The 12,762-nt window shown below is 40.4% G+C and overlaps 1 protein-coding gene across 1 annotated transcript in view; it reads right to left on the bottom strand.

Moving 5' to 3' along the window:
• Window positions 1–12,762, bottom strand: part of ST8SIA1 (ST8 alpha-N-acetyl-neuraminide alpha-2,8-sialyltransferase 1) — a 115,716-nt gene that overhangs the window by 87,875 nt on the left and 15,079 nt on the right. The gene's annotated exons all lie outside the window — the stretch shown is intronic.

The raw sequence follows: 12,762 nt of genomic DNA on the forward strand, positions 1-12,762 counted from the left end.
TGGCCCAAGCACCCGAGTGACCCACAGCTCCTGAGTGCTAGAGAGCAAGCCATTTGTTTTCCCAGCAGTATCATGTGGTGCAGGTGACCATGCTGCGCATCAGATAACAGATACTAACAGAGAACTCAGAAAGCTAGCAGACCTAGAAATTCAAATTCTAACTTAGCAACTTCCTAATTATTTTTTTTTTAGTTTTTACCTAAAGAAGAGCCAGCAACTCTGATTATTTTTTTTTTTTTTTTTTTTTTAGAAAATTTTAGAAGTAGATAAAAGTTAACCCTCCATTCATTCTTGAATGGCAAAGAAATATAAAAAACATTTAGCAGAAAGCAGCCCGTTCTTTTCAATCACTTCTAATTAATAAAAAAACAGGTTCTCCAGCACACACAGCACTCAGAGAAGCACCTTTGAAAACCAAATCTCAGAACCCAAACTCAGCTGTGAACAGTGGGCCTTATATAAAATCCCATAGTTACATAACTTGAGAATGGAAAAATTTACCATCTCTGTTCAGTTATTAAGTATCCTTGTGCTACTTTCACAGCAGTGTTAGAGCTTGTCTGGAGTGCCTGCATGAAGTCCAACTTGAGTCATCTCAGTTTGCTATCTATATATAGCATACATATATATATATACACACACACACAGCAAATATTACACTTCTCCTTTCCTCATCCAAACTGTATATCCTCTTACACTTCCAGTTCCCTAAAATAGCCATTACAGAGCTTGAGCAGCAATGTGAGAGATGGTGAGATGGCTGAAGGTTGTACTTGAGCAAAAATTCTGTATCGTTGCAAGCTCAGCAATTAATATCTTAACAGATTGATGAAAAGCTCCTGACATCTGCAGAGCAGGAATATCTTAAAGCCAACACGAGAGAAGCTTGCTAAAGGAAGGGTGGTGCTCATATTAGTTTGCATCAGTAATAGATAAGATGCAAAAATACACATTGCACAATTATGTCATTATGGTGTATTAATATAATAATAATCATCAATACAAGTTATAATAATTTATCATTTATTTTATAGAGGAATTAAAGAGACTAAAGTCATTCCTGAGGGCTGCATGAAAGCTGCAGGTGGCAAGCAGAAAAATATCACTTATCAGTGTCTCTCTAAATATTTGACTTAGTGCTCTCCTCTGTGAAAGAGATTTTATTCCAAAACAAGAAGTCAGCCACATAAATGTCTCTGCTTTTTTTTTTTTAAAAAAAAGAATTTTCCAGAAGTTTCACAGCTACTTTTCTTCTCTAGAAAATGAAAAGTAAAAAACAGTATTTTCTCCTGAAATGGATTTCTGTTGTAAGTTAATACTTCCTTCTAACTGGGTGAATATTATTTTACATACATATTCCAGCTGAAAATCTGGTGAAAGCTGTAGATTTTTGATCTTTGCAGGGCAGGAATCAGTTTGAAAAGATTGTGACCAGCAGCAGTCTATGGAAATTGCTACTATTCACCAACTTTCTCCTCTTGAGATGTTTAGTGATTTGCTTTTGTAGCTTCCCATCACAGCTCTACCCCCAGCAAAGGGCCACCTTTTGCTGGTATATAGCAACCAGCTTCTAGAACAAGATCTGAGGAAGCTCTTGCATGTAACAAGCTGATCAGCCCACCCTCAGCCAAAGAATCTAACACCTTTTACAAAGACTCCACCAGAAGCTTATGTCAGGCTGTTTTGTGGCTCAAAATGTTAACTATTTATTCCACCGAGCACAAGGCACTACCACATGCCTAGACCTTACCTACCAATGGTAGAGGGCTCAGGACTCCAGAGCACCCTACTGCTCACAGTGCTGTGAGCACAGACATGTTACCACGTGTTTTCCCTGTATGCACCCAAATTCCTCTCCGTATCGACCAGTAATGGATAAGTCAAGCTTAAATTAGCAATGACCTTCAGTTAACAATAGACAAAACTGTTTCTGGAGCTTAGACCACACACTGCAGAGCCGTCTTGTCCTCTGCTGAGCAGTGCATCAGCCAGAGTGGCAACCAGCATTCCCAGAAACACCATCAAGACACCTACAGCCAGGGAGGTTTCCCATCATCCTGCTTCACCATGGAAATGGAAACCAAGCTGAAGGCAATTTGAAATTTCTCACCAAACATCCTTTGCAAGAGCAGTTTGACACAGGCATAATAGAGTACTATTCCAAATAAATTTGAGCATGGAGATTTTACTTGGCTTTCTCCAAGCTTCAGTTTGCAGCCTTTGGAAATTCTATTCCACTCCAACTCTCACTGCAGCTTTTTGAGAAAGCTGAGAGTAATCCAAGATCAGCTGGAGCCTCTAAGTACAACTGTATGGCAAAACTATAGTTTCCAATCAAAACTTGCAACTTCATCTTCACTGAAAATCTGTTTTGAGCAAGAAATGAAAAAAAGAAAAAAGGATAACTTGATGGAAAAGTATCAAGAGATTGCTTCAGATTAATGAATCTTTCCTTATCTGGGGTAAAGGGATGAGCTGAGCAACAGCTTCTCATTCAATTTTTCTCTTCACAGTCTAACTAGATATAATATATATACCTACTCTTCCTTCTCCCCAGAATTGCATTCTTCCAGTTGCCAGCAAGTCCCTTAGTTAATAAACTATTATGAAAAGCAGTAGGTGTCTTCTGGAAGGTTAGAGATAGCCAGAACACTACTTCAAGTATTATTCACCTGCATGTATTAGCACAAAGAACCTTGTGCACACAGACATGCTTTCTGTCACAAAAGAATAATTGTAATGGTCTTACATTATTCAGTTTCTCTTTCTGATTCAAATCCAAAAATTATAAGGTAAGAGAGGCTCCACAAAAAATATGCATTAAAAAGGTATTCAAAGGGGAACTAAAGCAGGGCACTTAGCAGGATGATGGAGTCAGAACAGAATTGCCAAACTTGATTAAAACGTACAACTAAAATGTTATGGCAGATTTTGCAAAACTGAAGCGGCTTTTAACCAAGGATTTCAATTCACCGCAAGCACCAGTCTGCTTGCTGGACATGTATTATGTACCTTTGACTCAAAGTTATCTCCAATTCAGAAGACGAATTAAACGACTTGAATATTGCTATTTAAAAGGCACTCAGGCACTCAGATCTGAGAGCACTTAAGGGATAAATCCCGCTTGTGAGAGAAGCAGGATAAAAGTTACCTCACGTCTCTCACTGCAGACATCCATGACTTGGGCCTGATCAGCATCAACAAGGCCATTAGCCCAGAGCAAGCACTGAAGTGGCCCTGCAGATCAACTCAAACAGCAGCTGCTGCTCCGGGCAGGAGCCCAACAGTGATTTTGAGATGTTATTCACATCCTCACAGTGCATTTTGTTGAGGTTAGATCAGCAGACACTGCGTGCTGAAAAGAGGAACAAAATCCCAGTCCCAAGAATCCTGCACCCAGACAACACAATCTTCATGGGATTTACAGCATACCAGCTCTCGTCTGATCCTACAAAGAGCCTCTAGCACATGGAGAGCATCACCAACATGTGGTAACTGGGGTCAATCAGGAGATCTGCTTCAAAATCCTGCCTCTCACCAAAGGGCTAATACACACATACACATACTCTTCTCCTCCTAGAAGGGGAGAAGCCAGATCTCTTTGGTAAGTCTAAACCAAAATTTGCATGCATAGCCAGTGAAAAGGTTTACATAAAAAAAATAAACCATCAGTTCTGGACTTAAACTAGTGAACTTTTCAGTTCAGTTTCAAATTGCAGCCAATTAAAGCTATATCTTATCCTGGTTTGACATCAGTCCCAGCCAAAAATGACTCAGCAGCTAGATTAAGCAACCCAAGCATCTTCAAACTGACAAAGACAATATCTAAAAGCAGAAACGTGCAATTCCACAGCACAGGTTGTCAGCCTGGAGATGACAGCCCTTTTGCTATTACTTCTCCACAGGTGGGGCAGCTCCTGCATCCCCAGCACAACTCTGCTCCTCCAGCTCCTTTGGCTGGGCTAAGGTTAAAGGCATAAGCCTCATCTGAGATGGAGCAGTGGGTAAAGGTGGCACAATGTGGCATACAGGGGAAAGAAGAAGGGTGAAAGGGTGAAAGGGTCTAAGAGCTACTGGTACCCTGACAGCTGGCATTATCTACACCTTTTTCTGCCCCAAGGGACAGTTTTACAGCAAACCTTCCCACACACCACCCTGCTATCGCCCACACTTCCCACAGCCAAGACGCGTTTACCTGATTAACTCTTCAGCACTCTTTTCCACTGCCAATGCAGCCTGGGGTGGAAAAATCCACCTGTAACTGCATCTTGTGCTTTGCTTTGCTAAATATGGGATTTCTCATTTGGATTTATGTCAACAGTTCTGGCCTGATTTGGCCTAGTTCCATGATTAATGGGGCTGGGGAACAAAGTACCCCTGTCCTAAGAAAGGAGGAAGGGAAAAGGTGAATGAGACAGCTAGGGCGCACACACCGCAAAGACCAGCGGAAAAGAAAGTCTCATGACTCCCAGACAGCTTTATCTTCTAATTGGAAAATGGAAAATGAAGTCTTCTGGGAACTGTAGCTCATTCTTCTCTTCTGAGAAAGGTATAGCCAAAATATCGACAATCCACAGAACTGCAACATTAACTTTTTAACTCCCAGTGCATTACATGACGTTATGATGTGGAATACCAATAATAGAAATCATAAAACCATGACAGTCTACTGAAAAATTAGGAAGGTTATCAGGTAAGTGAGGCTGCTCTATCTCATGGGCCTGTTCTCCGGATCACTTAATGCCCTGATCCTTTTCTCATCTGCCAACTACATTTTAGTGTTCTCCCACAGATCATTTAAGTAACAGGTCAAGAATCAATCTCTGCAAGGGGCACAGGGGAGAGGGTGGGAGGGGAAGTAACGCTAGTTTAAGCATTCACTAACATCAAGACATTTGATGAAGATAACATTTAAAGGAACAGGACATCTAAATCAAGAATACATCACTTTGCCCAGGTATATTGCTGAAAATTCCACAGTTACTTCAGCTCAGAGAATATATCTAAATGCAGTGAAAAAGATATACGAAAAAGAGCAACCATCATAGAGCAGAACAGGGAGAGAATCTGATCTACTTCTCAACCAAGCTTTCTGTGACATGGTAAGTTTTTACAAAGTCTAGAAGTCACAGCAGTTTTCCTCCTCACATTTATTGTTGTATTTTTCTTGTTAGGAAAATTTCAGCCTATTTCAATGCTCCCTGAAGCAGTTCCAGGCATATGGTTTTCACAAGGGTCATTTCCCCTATGCTCCCCAAGAGAGGAAAGGTGTCAGGAAAATATGAAGGTCACAGGCTGAAGCAAACCAGGTACTGAACTGCCTGGGGCTGCAACCTACACAAAAAGAAAGAGGTTGCAGAGACCACAGACACTTCTCAGAGTAAGGACAGCCTGTGAAAACTATTTCCAAAAAGTAGATCTGTGATATTTTAAAGTAATAAATTTAATAACAAAACATTTGGATAATTTACAACAAATTGCCAAGTTGAAGGAGGGGGAACAATGATGAAATTAAACGCTTCAAGCTTTTCTGCATCATCACTGCATTTTCCTTCAGAACTTTCTTCCAGGTCTTCTCAAGGTGCCCAAAATGGAAACGAAGTATTTTACATGGCCTGAGAATGTTGTATCGAGTTTTCACTATTTTAAAATCACTGAACAAAACATTTGGTGCTACCTGCACTGTATATTTAGCAGTTTACTTTCCAGACTGCAAAAGAAACGTAAAACACTTTTTCTGCTGTGTATTGGTTCCCTATCCCTTTTACCTTGGCCCAGCACAAACCCTACTGCCTTGCACTTGGCAAAATCTGAGCTGTTATCCATCACATCGTACCACCCTAATCTGCTACTCCTTTTGACCAAATTCTCTTTTTTTTTTTTAGTGTAACATATCACAGAATAAATGATGTATTTTTTCCAGAACTGTTCAGAATATCAAGGAAAAAAATTTTCATCTACAAAGCAAAGATTGATTCTGTGTTTAAAACTTCAAGGATCTGCAGTATTTTCAGAAGGCTTTTTCAGCAATAGCAACAGCATTACAGCATTTTGTAACCAAAAATGTAATTCCCCAAACTTGCCTACATTCTGCTCTCACCAAAATGAACTATGGCTCAGATCTGAATCTCTAAATCTTCACTTGATTTTTGATTATTTAGTCTGCATTGCTTTCAGTTTCCCTTTTGAATTATACTCAGATTTCAGGTGGTAAGATAAAGACATGCAGCTGCTTTAATTGACGGAGCATTCTTCATTTGATCAAAAGCCTTTTGATCTTTTAAAAAAGAGTAATTAAAGGGATATATTTTCCTACCACTGTAATCAGACACAATTCTTTTAATAGCGTGACATTAATTTATTCCATATCTTCATTAATATTGCAAGCAAAGAGGACGACTGAACAGCGCAACATTTACACTGTAGAAGTACAGACGAGGACAAAATTTGCCAGGGAGTATCTTCATTATTGAACAGTGTTTGCAAACCAGAATAAGCTGGGATATTTTGCAGTGAATAGAAGTCTACCTAAACATCTGACAAGTTTTAAGTTTACCTTTCCCCCTGCCAATTCTTTTACTTACAATCTGGGTAGATTTGGCCTGGAAAGCTGTTGAAATACTGTTTTTAGTTTATTCTGGGGGGAATATTATATAGAAACACATTCTGATTCATGCAAAATGGCTTTAAACTGCTGCACAAAGCCTATGTATGAGCTTTGAAACACAAATTACAGTATATGAATTATAATGTAGTAATCCTAGTATTTGGTCAGATGATTTTTTTCTGGGATTCTTATACCAGATGTGTGAAGAATTATACATAAGGAAACCATCACAAAAATCACAAGTTGTGACTTGCAATTTGTAAAAACAGCACAGCTTTATTACTTACACAGTTTACTGGAATACCGAATGCCTCCAAGTAGTACATGCCCTTCCCAGGGAAACCTCAACCCCACACATGAGAGACAGCAGCAGTGACTTGCCTCCCCTCCTCAGAGCTGCAACTGACAGACACATTCCCTAGAGAAATGATGAATTTGATCATACAATGCTTGTTTCTGGCCAGCAGTATGGGTGGCTCAAGAGAAATTACTTCACTTGATGCTGGAATTCACAAGCCTGCACCAGACCACTCCTTTGCTCTGCTAATACTACCACCAGTAGCCCTTAAACATGACAGCTACATTTGATAGCAGAGAAAACACGGGGTTTACCTTGCTTCTTTTACAGCATTTGAAATGTAAAAACCTCATTCGTATTCAGCAGAGAGCTCTTCTTTTTGGATGCAAGTCATCTCAAACTAAACAGACACTTATTTCCTCTCCAACGAGCATTAGAATAGTGACTACCTGAGATGGTGACATCTACATTTGGTAGATGAATTCAAGCCAAGAAGCCAGAACTGCCACTGCAGGTTCTACAAAGCCTATAAAGTCAGCTATGGGGGAGACTGCAGGCCTTTCTTCTTTCTGCAGCACCTTACACAGGAACGCCATCTGCCAGCAGCCTCATCTGATGGCCTTCCAACTCTGTTCATATAGCGGGGTGCCAGAAGGATGAGATGGCACTACCCTGTGAACTGGCATTTTTGACAGAGAATGTTCAGAGAAAAAAGGAATCAGGGAAGGGAGAACAGATTAACCTGTTCATGTGCCTTTTTTTTTTTTTTTTTTAAATCTTATAAATTTGTAACAAGAAAAGCTGCTATCAGAGAGAGGAGGTGAAGTTAATGAATTACTGTATTCCAAAACAGCAGAACCAGCAGTTGAATCAGCAAGATAGATTACATGACTGTGCTACAACAGGGGTAAAAATGCATTGCTCTTATCACCTGGTTCCTTTCAGCAAAACTGCTGCTTGCTCTGCCCAGCTACAAGCACAAGAGATATTCAGCTTCAGCAAAGATGTGGGATGGCTGTATTCTTCCAGAAGATGATGATTCACTAAAAATAAATTGAGCAGCAATAACCTAACTTCGGGCTTACAATACCTAGAGCAATGATACATATGACCTAGATCAATTTTCACACTACAGCAACTTCTCCACCTGCTTCTGCAAGCTAGATAAAAGCCCTGTAAGTATTATATAATGCTGCTCACAAAAGCATTCCTATGCTTTAATTTAAGAAAATCCAAATGGAGAATTTTACTCACTTGATCCGTTTAAGTTACACCCCTCCAAAGAAAGCAGACTGGCCAGAGAAAACTATTTGAATTCCATCTTGAATGGTCCCAAAAACTGAGACCACATGCACGAAGGGGAAAGAAAGAATTCTCTACTGGTTTGATGCAAAACCTGTAGACAGCCATTGGCTACAGATGTGATAGAGACAAGAAACTGTAAAAGCATCACATGAACAGACATGAAAGAGCAATATACTTTCAAAGGCATACAAAGTTTCGTGCTTGGGGTTTCGCTTTAACCCAAAAACATACAAATAGACAACTCAAGGAAGTTGTTTTGAAGAGAAACTTGCTCCTCTCACTTATTCATAAGCTGCTTCCCACAACCCATAACTACCAAGTTGTTCAGGAGACAGAGTAAGATTCACCTGGTTGGGAAGCACACTTGATGCTCTGCCAGCTATCAGTACAAGATGATTAGTCATATAAAATAAGAAACTTTGATTTTGATCCCTCTCTTCAACATAGCTTCCAATTTTCATGAAACTTTTCAGAACTTTCTATCCTACTTTGGATAAAATTGGCCAATGAAATGTATTTCAGAAAGGGAGTAGAATATGGCTGAGATTTCAATCATGTGAGTCACATTTCCTACTGGATGAGGAAAAGAATCCAATAAACTCCAAATAACACCTTTCTTCAGCTTTCTTGGAAAGAACACCACATACAACATTCTTTTCCTTGCTGCTCCTGTATACCTAGAATTATTTTCCAATTAAACAGCAATTGTCCAACTTGGGATCAAAGCCAAGATTTAATGCACTGTGAAGAACTGACACGTGGCTTCATGTACAGCCTGACTTGCTGCAACCAGCAGCACCACTTTTGAAAATAGTTTGGCCAAGTAGACACACATTTCTGAACAGAATTCAGTGATCCTTCTGAAAGATGGTTTCTAGTGCAGAGAAAAAAAGTGGCAAAATTATCACAGACTGAAACAGTCATTTACTTGAAATATGTTGGAACTATATCTTGAACTAGCATTCCTGACATTTGTCGTTACGAGCTTTCCAAAACAGTTTTGCCAATGTGCTTCAAATCTCGTCCGAGTTTCATTGATGCAAATCCCATGTTAAGTGTAGTCTTTTCAAATAAAAGAAAGGCATATTCAGTTTAGAATTATTTTATTAGCTCCAATTGCACTGCTTTATAACTTTTTTCTGTCTTTGCTGGAGGAAAAGTAGCAGCAATCTTGCACACATAGTTCTGTTATATTTAAATACAGGCCTTGGCTAATTTACAGACTTAACTAAAATCAGAAAGGATCTCACCAACTCTGTCTCAGAATATATTCTTACAGGAACGGTCAGCTGAGATGCTTTCAATAGACACCACCAAATATCTTTCCCAAGAAGAAATGGGACAGGTACTCTCTCCATCTTCACAGCTTGTCTCTCCTGTAGAGAATCTAGCAAAAAAATCAAGTTTACTGATGGTCAGCATATACTGCAGAGCAAGTATTCTGTTGCAATCAAACAGAATAAAGCAAAAGTAAATGCCAAGCCTGCCAGTGAATCACAGCATTTGTTTTTGCCACTCTCCTTCTCCTGTTCCTGACAGTGACAGCACTATGTCGTATTAATTGATTTACACTGCAGTAACTCTTAGCAGCTGAATCCCCATTTTGCACAAATACAGTGAACTACTGATGTACGTTAAGTCTCAGAGGTCTTCATAAGAAAGTGATATCACCTAAGCTCAACCATTACACTATTAGTCATCAAGATTTTCCACAGGATGCTTACTCTACCCTAAAGCAGGTACTTAAGGCACAAGAGAGCTGCCAGTATTTGCAAGTACTTCTGTCTTTTCATTACTTACAGCAAGAGGTAACTATAGTAGGAGTATTAACTAATGTGTCATAGTAATAAGTGACTATGTATTTTTAAATTTTGTTGTTTATCACCTGGGCTAGAAAAAAAAGGAACACAATCACAGGCAAGTTTTTTTGAACATAGCAAAGAAATTGCCACCATACCTAACTCCTTCCAGCATCTCACTAGAAAAGATAAAATGTGGATGCAGAAGTAAACTTCTGCCATTTTCTTCACAACTGTATTGCAGGTTTACTGACAACACTACATAATCACGGAGGATATTTTACATGTGCTCAGATCTACATTCTCATCAGTGCTCACTACTGCAAAATAACATGGACTGTAAAAGCAGAGATGGAAGAACCCAGTAGAAGTTTTCCTACTTCCCATCCACATCATCTCATTTCTGAGTCATGCCGCTCCTACACTAGCAACCCAGTTTAAACCAGTTCCCTTTGGCTAGAGTCAGATCTCCAATCTTCTGTATACCACTGTATCTATATGCACTGATTCCACACAGTATAAAATGTCAGAAATTTCCTGGATCAAGCTTGAGAGCTGGGACCTAAGCACTCTGAATTTCCTCTAAGCCCATATTCTGCGCTTGTACTAGCAACACAGTGCTTCCAAATGGCAAGTACAGGCTTATCATTTGAGGAGTTCCAGATTCACAAGGAGCTGGCAGGACCCCCCCTGCACACTTCCCCAAATCAGTTAGAAAGAATTTGCCCATGTAATCAGAGAACAAGGACTGGCCTTTCAGCAAAATTTTAAATGGCTCTAAAAACATAGTTCCAAAACTCCCATTTCCAAAGCATCCAGAATTTCACAGCCAGATCACTACATCTAGTTAGTGCTTCCAAGCAGTCCTGAGCATAATCCAAATTGTTTCGGCCATCAAGGTCATCCCATATTTACAACCTCTGCTTCCAAGTCATTGCATGCTACTTTGCCATTACCACTAAAGAACTTGTATTTGGCAGTGTTCACTGTAAATACAATTTCACAACAGACTACACCACTTAGTGGACTGGGGCATGTGACTGGCTAAGTATGCATAAAAGGAACAGTAGAAGTCACAACCAGGCAGTTGTTGTAGCAAAATAGTTGATGAAGAAAAGAAGAGCTATGCTCCTCTGTGTAATCTAACCCAGTTTGCTATACCAAGCTCCTTGCTTCTGGGAATAAGGAATCCATAAACTCCATTACCCAAAGCAACCAAACAGTTTCCCAGTGGGTAAACATGATTTATGTATTAAGCTCTTCAAGACCTGAAGTCACAGCAAAATAAATAAATAAATAAATAAATAAAGCAATGTGTCTGCATAATCAATGAATATTAAGATGTAATAATTACAAAATAAACAAGAGAGTTTGGCAAAGCAGACAATGATGACAAAAAAAGAATAAATAGAAGGCTTACCCCTATCCTGGGCTCACTGACAAAACTCCAGCAGAGTAGATCTCCAGAAGAGATCCCTCCCCACTGGTAGCCAGCTCTTCAATAGGTTTAGGAGGGGTGCAGCCAGGTTCCACCCCTTCCAGCAGCACAGGTGAATTGCCTCCACCTGTGCTCCTCTGGCTGACTCATGGCTCGCCTCAGGCGATCAATCAGAGGTTCAGGCCCTGACTCAGCAGTTCCCATACAGCGTCCAACTTCACTCCTTTAATCTGGTGGCCTAACTTCATGCAAAGAATTCCTAAAAGCCTATCAAACACAAAATTGCAGAAAGATTACTACATGCTATGACTCCTACCTAACTTTGCCAAAATGTTTGTTTTCTATCTTCTGCCTCTGCCATCTGCTGGCCCTGCCCCCAGCTATGTAATTACACCTCCTCTGCACAAACACACAGGCAACAAATCTGAGACACCTTAGCATTCCAGGGCTGCAAAACAGCTTCCCTACTGGAAATGTTTCTGTCACAGAATTCCAGTTTGGGGTTTTACTTTGCCTTCTCTTTCTGCTCTAATGGTCGATTTAAAATTTAAAAGGTAAGAGTAAAGTAAGAGTAAGCCTGGAACTAAGTTCTGAGAAGAGGAATTCTGAGAGGAGGTTTTCTGAACCCACAATTACAAACAAGACATAAAATGCTGAGCTCGCAGCCAAGCTATCGCTCTCAAGCTAGCATGTATAAGTGATCTCACTGATCAGCAAAAGGGAAGAGGAGCAGCACTGCTCCCGGAGAGTTATGTGATGCCTGCACAGCCCAGAGCTCCAACCAACAGTGTCCTATTCAACAGTAATTCAGAGGCCAGCAGGGATCCAGTGCATCCACACAGGCCTTCTACCTTCATCTCATAATAGGCAATCACCATGGGGAAAAGCAACGACCTTTAAACAAACTCGAGTACTGCACTGTCTCCTTTTCCGCCCAAGGAAGGCACCTCCTCCTCATTTCCCATTCACTTTCTGCCTCTCATATTCCATTGCTTCACTTCCATCTACAAGTGGTTAGTAGGCTGCTTCTGTATTATTACACTGTTTTAGAGCTTATGTTGATAAGCTGACACAATTTCAGCAGAGGGCTATTAAGATAGGTGGGGCCTGGAGCACTGGCTCTGTGAGGAGAGGTTAGGGGAGCTTGGCTGGGGGAAGGAATGGTTCTGGAGTGTTTCAACACTAAGCTGAAACATGAGCGGTTCTTCCCAGCAAGAACAGCCGTGCAACGGGACAGGCAGCCGCAAGAGGTTGTATGGCTGCCATCCCTGGGTGGAGGTTGGGACCAGCTGGATTATGCTCTGAGAAGCCTGGT

The sequence above is a fragment of the Tympanuchus pallidicinctus genome, unplaced genomic scaffold (genome assembly GCF_026119805.1).
Source record: "Tympanuchus pallidicinctus isolate F22 unplaced genomic scaffold, pur_lepc_1.0 scaffold27, whole genome shotgun sequence".
NCBI lineage: Eukaryota > Metazoa > Chordata > Aves > Galliformes > Phasianidae > Tympanuchus > Tympanuchus pallidicinctus.